Genomic DNA, 7,749 nt, shown 5'->3' with positions numbered 1-7,749 from the left:
TGGATACTTAATAAAACACACCCTTCCAAGTGCCAGATATAACCCGGTGATCGCTCTCTAACAGGGCGACGAGGAGGGGATCGCCGGGTAGGATTATGCTATACGATGCTACTTGGTGAACTTACCATCTACTCTCTCCTACCTGCTGCAAGATGGAGGTGGCCATAAGCGTAGTCTTCGACAGGACTAGCTATCCCCCTCTTATTCTGGCATTCAGCAGTTCAGTCCACCGATATTGCCCCTTTACACAGATACCCATGCATATGTAGTGTAGATCCTTGCTTGCGAGTACTTTGGATGAGTACTCACGGTTGCTTTTCTCCCTCTTTTCCCCCTTTCCATTCTACCTGGTTGTTGCAACCAGATGCTGGAGCCCAGGAGCCAGACGCCACCGTCCACGACGACTCCTACTACACCGGAGGTGCCTACTACTACGTGCAGGCCACTGACGACGACCAGGAGTAGTTTAGGAGGATCCCAGGCAGGAGGCCTGCGCCTCTTCCGATCTGTATCCCAGTTTGTGCTAGCCATCTTATGGCAACTTGTTTAACTTATGTCTGTACTCAGATATTGTTGCTTCCACTGACTCGTCTATGATCGAGCACTTGTATTCGAGCCCTCGAGGCCCCTGGCTTGTATTATGATGCTTGTATGACTTATTTTTATTTTTAGAGTTGTGTTGTGATATCTTCCCGTGAATCCCTGATCTTGATCGTACACGTTTGCGTGTATGATTAGTGTACGATTGAATCGGGGGCGTCACATCTGACCCGGCTACTCTCGCCCTAATGAACGAGGCGCTAGACCGGATCCATATGATGACTATCTTGGATGGCCCATCCTCGGCTTACGCTCAGCGGGGCCTTGAGGCGGACCATAGGGAATTTCACGCCCCACCCACCACCCACTTAGTAGCCACTGTCGAGGACTTAACCGACATGCTGGACTACGCCTCTGGGGAGGCCGACGACAGCAAAGCCATGGCCCATGCTGACACCACCCCTCCCGTCACTGGTCGATGGAGGACCACCTCCACCTACGATGTCCACATGGTGGACACCCCCAAGGAAAATGATGATGGCACTAATGACGGGGACGACACCCCCAGGAGAGATAGTAACAAGCCCGGTGAGGAGCCGCCCAAACGCCGGAGGCAACACCGAAGATCCAAGGGGCGTCGAGGAAGGGAAAGCAACACGGGCACCGGAGAGGATGACACCCCGAACAAAGCGGAGGACCTCGGTGACCCCGCTCCTGAGCAACATCCTGATGGCTCAGAAGGGCATGGGGCTCAGTATAACCCCGAGGACCCCAACGACTCTGAAGTTAGCAACTACATGCCTCTCTCCGAAGAGGAGGTCAGCCTCAGAGTCGAAGACTTCATCGTTCCGGAGGATCCATTGGACCAAAAGCGGTTCAAGCAGCATCTCATAGCCACCGCACGACGCTTGAAGAAGAAGCAGCGACAGTTGAAGGCCGAGCAAAAGACCCTCAACGATAGATGGACAAAATTCCTAGCAGCCGAAGAGGGGTACGGCTACCAACAACAAACCAGAAGCTACCCAAAGCGGAAGCTGCTACCACAATTCGACGATGAGGCCCTTCCGCCCACGCCACCAAGATACACACAGGCAGACCAGCCCAATCGCCCCCTCGAGGAAGGGACAAGCCAGGTGGAGAGGCCGAATACCCGCCCACTCCCCCTCGCCGTAAAGGCAAGGAGGCGGCACAACCAGAATACCAATATGATCTCCGTCACGACCTAGCCATTAGTGCAGGACAGACAAGATCCATCTATGGATCTCAAGATTACGCCCCTGCTGGAAGGGACGGATACCAAAGTTGGCGTGACCGAAACGATAGAGTCCGGGAGTAGCACCGGGCCGATATGGCAGCCGATCTCCGACGTGATGTAGCCCAGGTCAGGGGCGCGCTCATTCGATGTGCTTCACGGATGAGGTAATGCGGCATCAGTTCCCCGATGGGTTTAAACCCGTAAACATCAAACAGTACGACAGGACAACAGACCCGACAGTATGGATCAAATATTTTCTTCTCCACATTCATATGGCTCGAGGAGACAGTCTCCACGCCATAAAATACCTACCACTTAAGCTCAAGGGACTGGCTAGGCATTGGCTCAACAGCCTCCCTGAAAACTCCATAGGAAGCTGGGAAGAGCTCGAGGATGCTTTCTGACCTAACTTTCAAGGCACTTATGTTCGGCCTCCAGACGCCGGTGACCTGAGCCATGTGGTCCAACAGCCCGACGAATCAGCCCGCAATTTTGGAACCAGTTTTTGACCAAAAAGAACAAAATCGTCAACTGCCAGGACGCCGAAGCTATAGCCGTGTTCAAACATAGTATCCGGGACGAATGGCTCGCACGCCAACTAGGCCAAGATAAACCAAGGACAATGTCAGCACTCACCTCTCTCATGACCCGCTTTTGTGCAGGAGAGGATAGCTGGTTGGCTCTCAGAAGCACCAACCGCGAAGACCCCGGCACCTCAGAAGTCCGGGACGAAAACGGGAAACCACAGCGCAACAGAAATAAGCATCGCCACAATGACAGTGAAGCCGAAGACACGGCAGTAAACGCCGGATTTCACAATTCCAAATCAAGACCGCGGAAGAAACCCTCTAAAGGGAACCGGGATGGACCCACCAAGTTGGACACAATTCTGGACAGGCCCTGCCAGATCCATGGCACATCGAACATGCCGGCAAGCTCACAGCCAAGGACACAAGCAAAAGCCCCCACAACAAGGATGACGAGGAACCTCGTAGGCCGAACAATGGGGGCCAGAAAAAAATTCCCTCCCGAGGTAAAGACGGTGAATATGATCTACGCCACCCATATACCCAGAAGGAGCGGAAACGCACACTTCGGGACGTCTACGTCGTAGAGCCTGTAGCCCCGAAATTTAACCCATGGTCAGCGCGCCCGATCACGTTCGACCGCAGGGACCATTCGACCAGTATCCGTCATGGAGGGTCGGCGGCCCTGGTTCTCGACCCCATTATCGATGGGTACCACCTCACTAGAGTCTTAATGGACGGAGGTAGTAGCCTCAATCTGATTTACTCAGATACAATGAGGAAAATGGGCATTGACCCGTCAATGATCAAACCCAGTAACACCACCTTTAAGGGGGTAATCCCAGGCATGGAGGCCCGCAGCTCGGGCACCCTGACTTTGGAAGTGGTGTTCGGCTCGTCGGACAACTTCCGTAGGGAAGACTTGATCTTCGACATTGTCCCCCTTCGCAGTGGCTATCACACACTTCTAGGCCGAACAACGTTCACTCGTTTCAATGTCGTCCCCATTACACATACCTAAAGTTAAAAATGCCCAGACCGAAGGGCGTCATCACAGTCAATGGCAATACGGAATGCTCGCTCCAGACCAAGAAACACATAGCGGCCCTAGCTGCCGAAGTCCAAACCAATATCGAAGGGCCCAAGTACCAGCCCGCCATCAAGGCACAGGAAGAGAGGAAGCGGGCCGAGCTCTGTCTCTGTTTGAGGAGCCTCCCTACGTTCGACGTAAATAGGGATACGACCCCCACGACATGCCCACCCCAGTCGTACAGTACGTGCCTCGCCAGCACAATTTTGCGGTTAAGATACCATGGGCTACCGTGGGGCCTAAACTCAAAATGCCAAGTGTTCGGCTTAACCGAACCATGGTCACACACGTCTTCGGACGACAACAGGTACCATTCAGGACCTATCCAGCATTAAGCTAGAACAGCGCGGCTACCTCTCAAGGCTCCTAGTCAAGGGCCTGTCCGCCGATTTCTCCTCCCTCTCTACGGAGTTCTCCCCCCAGCAGAAGCAAAGGCGCAGACGTGCAGCAGGGCATAGTAGAGGCTTCAACCCACGCATCAAGGCCCTATGTAAACCTTCCATCTATAAAAACCTTCCCTTTTTATATAAAGTACCTGTAACAGATGCCTTGGCAGTTCGAATTGTACGGATAGACGTCCCAAGCTCATTGGAAATAAAGACCACCTTTCACGGTATTCTGGTAGTCATTTATACCGCCCTTCTTCTTTTTCTACTCTTCGACTAGCTAGGCACACATTTTTTCTACAATGCAATCGGCTAATAGACCGAGGGCTCAATTTTACTACCCGCCCAATGCATGAAGTCTGATGACCCACAAGTATAGGGGATCAATCGTAGTCCTTTCGATAAGTAAGAGTGTCGAACCCAACGAGGAGCAGAAGGAAATGACAAGTAGTTTTCAGCAAGGTATTCTCTGCAAGCACTGAAATTATAAGTAATGAGTAGTTTGATAGCAAGATAATTTGTAATGAACAAGTAACGGTAACGGTAGCAAAAGTGCAGCAAGGTAGCCCAATCCTTTTGAGGCAAAGGACAGACCAAAACAGTCTCTTATGATAAGCAAGCGTTCTTGAGGGTACACGGGAATTTCATCTAGTCACTTTCATCATGCTGGTTTGATTCGTGTTTGCTACTTTGATAATTTGATATGGGGGTGGACCGGTGCTTAGGTGTTGTTCTTACTTGAACAAACCTCCTACTTATGATTAACCCCCTCACAAGCAACCGCAACTACAAGAAAAGTATTAATATAAAATCTAACCATAGCATTAAACTTTTGGATCCAAATTAGTCCCTTACGAAGTAGCGCATAAACTAGGGTTTAAGCTTCTGTCACTCTCGCAACCCATCATCTAATAACTACTCCACAATGCATTCCCTTAGGCCCTAATAAGGTGAAGTGCCATGTAGTCTACGTTCACATGACACCACTAAGGGAATCACAACATACATATCATCAAAATATCGAACACATATCAAGTTCACATGATTACTTGCAACAAGATTTCTCCCGTGACCTCAAGAACAAAAGTAACTACTCACAGATGATAATCATGCTCAAGATCAGAGGGGTATTAAATAGCATAATGGATCTGAACATATAATCTTCCACCAAATAAACCATATAGTAATCAACTACAAGATGTAATCAACACTACTAGTCACCCACAAGCACCAATCTAAGGTTCCGATACAAAGATTGAACACAAGAGATGAACTAGGGTTTGAGAGGAGATGTTGCTGTTGAAGATGTTGATGGAGATTTCCCTCCCCGGGATGGGAGAGTTGTTGGTGATGATGATGACGATGATTTCCCCCTCTGGGAGGGAAGTTCCCCCGGTGGAATCGCTCCGCCGGAGGGCAAAAGTGCTCCTGCCCAAGTTCCGCCTCGAGACGGCGGCGCTTCGTCCCGAAAGTCCTCTCCTTATTTTTTTCTAGGTCAAAATGACTTATATACCACAAGATGGGCACCGGAGGTGGGCCGAGGAGGGCACAACCCACCAGGGCGCGCTTGGGCTCCCTGGCGCTCCCAGGTGGGTGGTACCCACCAGGTGGGCCCCCTCTAGTAGTTATTTGCTCCAATAATTCTTATACATTCCATAAAAAATCTCCGTGAAGTTTCAGCTCATTTGGAGTTGTGCAGAATAGGTGGCCTGGCATAGCGTTTTCAGGTCCAGAATTCTAGCTGCTGGTATTCTCCCTCTTTGAGTGAACCTTCCATATAATGAGAGAAAAGGCATTAGAATTACTCAAAAAAGCATTATTATGCATAAAGACAGTATAAATAAAAGTAGGAAAATATGATGCGAAATGGACGTATCAACTCCCCCAAGCTTAGACCTCGCTTGTCCTCAAGCAAAAACCAAAATCGAAAAACATGTCCACATGCTTAGAGAGGGAGGTGTCGATAAAAACAAAATACGGAAATATAAGCATCATGTATATTATTACAACATCAACAATCTTTATTATAGAACTTTTATCACAAAACTTCTATCATAAACTTCTCATGAACAAGTAACAATTCATAACAACATCGAAGTATAAAGCATAAACTCTATTGAAAACCAACAAACTATGTTCTCAGTCAACTTTGCAACTACAATTCATCATATTTTCAGGAAGGGTCGCGTATTGGAGCCTTTAGGCAAGTCCATATACTCAACCATCATATAGTCTTCTATGATTGCTAACACTCACCGCATACACATGAGCAAAAAGTTTCACGGACACATAGAAAGATAGGGGCCTTATAGTTTCGCCTCCCAACATATTCACCTCAAGGGTGATGTCAATAATAATAACCCATTGTAGGATCGAAAGTAGGTCTAGAGGGAGGGGGGTGATTAGACTACTTGACCAAATAAGAATCTAGCCTTTTCCCAATTTTAAGTCTTGGCAGATTTTAGCAACTTAGCAGAAGTCAAGCAATCAGCCTACACATGCAATTCTAAGTGTGTAGCAGCAAAAAGTAAAACATTGCATATGAAGGTAAAGGGAAGGGTTTGGAGAGGGCAAATGCAATGTAGACACGGAGATTTTTGGCGTGGTTTGATAGGTGGTGCTATCGTACGTCCACGTTGATGGAGACTTCAACCCACGAAGGGTAACGGTTGTGCGAGTCCATGGAGGGCTCCACCCATGAAGGGTCCACGAAGAAGCAACCTTGTCTATCCCACCATGGCTATCACCCACGAAGGACTTGCCTCACTCGGGTAGATCTTCACGAAGTAGGCGATCTCCTTGCCCTTACAAACTCCTTGGTTCAACTCCACAATCTTGACGGAGGCTCCCAAGTGACACCTAACCAATCTAGGAGACACCACTCTCCAAAAGGTAATACATGGTGTGATGATAATAAACTCCTTGCTCTTGTGCTTCAAATGATAGTCTTCCCAACACTCAACTCTCTCTCACAGATTTGGCTATGGTGGAAAGATGATTTGAGTGGAAAGCAACTTGGGGAAGGCTAGAGATCAAGATTCTTGTGGTCGGATTGGAATGTCTTGGTCTCAACACATGAGTAGGTGGTTCTCTCTCAGAAAATGAGTAGTGGAAGTGTAGGCACATTCTGATGGCTCTCTCTTAAATAGAGAAGGGGGTGGAGGGGTATATATAACCTCCACACAAAATCTAACCGTCACACACATTTGACCCAACCCGGTCAGATCGAATAGGAGAACTCGGTGAGACCAATTTAGTTCAAAATATTAACGTTAAGATTCTCGGTGGACCGACATCATCAACTCGGTGGGACTGATGTGCTAGGGTTAGGGCAAAACCTCATCTCGGTGTGACCGATTGCATGGGCCGATTTCAGCAATGAGCAAACAGAGAGTTGGTCGGGCAAACTCGGTGGGACCGATTGCTCATTTCAGTGAGACCGAAACGTTACAAAGGGAAACGGAGAGTTTGCATTGCAAACTTGGTGGGACCGATCGCTCATTTTGGTAAGACCGAAACGTTGCGAAGGGAAACCGAGAGTTTGCATTGCCATCTCGGTGAGACCGAATTGATTAGGGTTTCTGGCAGTGGCTATGTCAAAGGAACTCGGTGGCGCCGGATAGATCAAATCGGTGGGGCCGAGTTTGACTTTAGGTTTTGGACATATTTGGAATTGAGAAAGTGGTTGGGGGCTTTGGAGCATATCACTAAGCACTTTGAGCAAGTAGACCATTAAGCAACACCTCATCCCCTTTTAATATTATTGGCTTTTCCTATGGACTCAATGTGATCTTGGATCACTAAAATAGAAATGAAGAGTCTTGAGCTTTTGCCAATCTTTGTCCTTAGCATTTTGAAGGGTTCTACATCTACTTGTCCATGCCATGACAATAATTGAACTTTCTGAAATATTTAACTTGAATGGGTATTAGTTCAATGAGCTATATGTTG

Source organism: Triticum aestivum, chromosome 2D (genome assembly GCF_018294505.1).
Source record: "Triticum aestivum cultivar Chinese Spring chromosome 2D, IWGSC CS RefSeq v2.1, whole genome shotgun sequence".
Classification (NCBI taxonomy): domain Eukaryota; kingdom Viridiplantae; phylum Streptophyta; class Magnoliopsida; order Poales; family Poaceae; genus Triticum; species Triticum aestivum.
Note: the sequence above shows the minus strand (reverse complement) of the source record.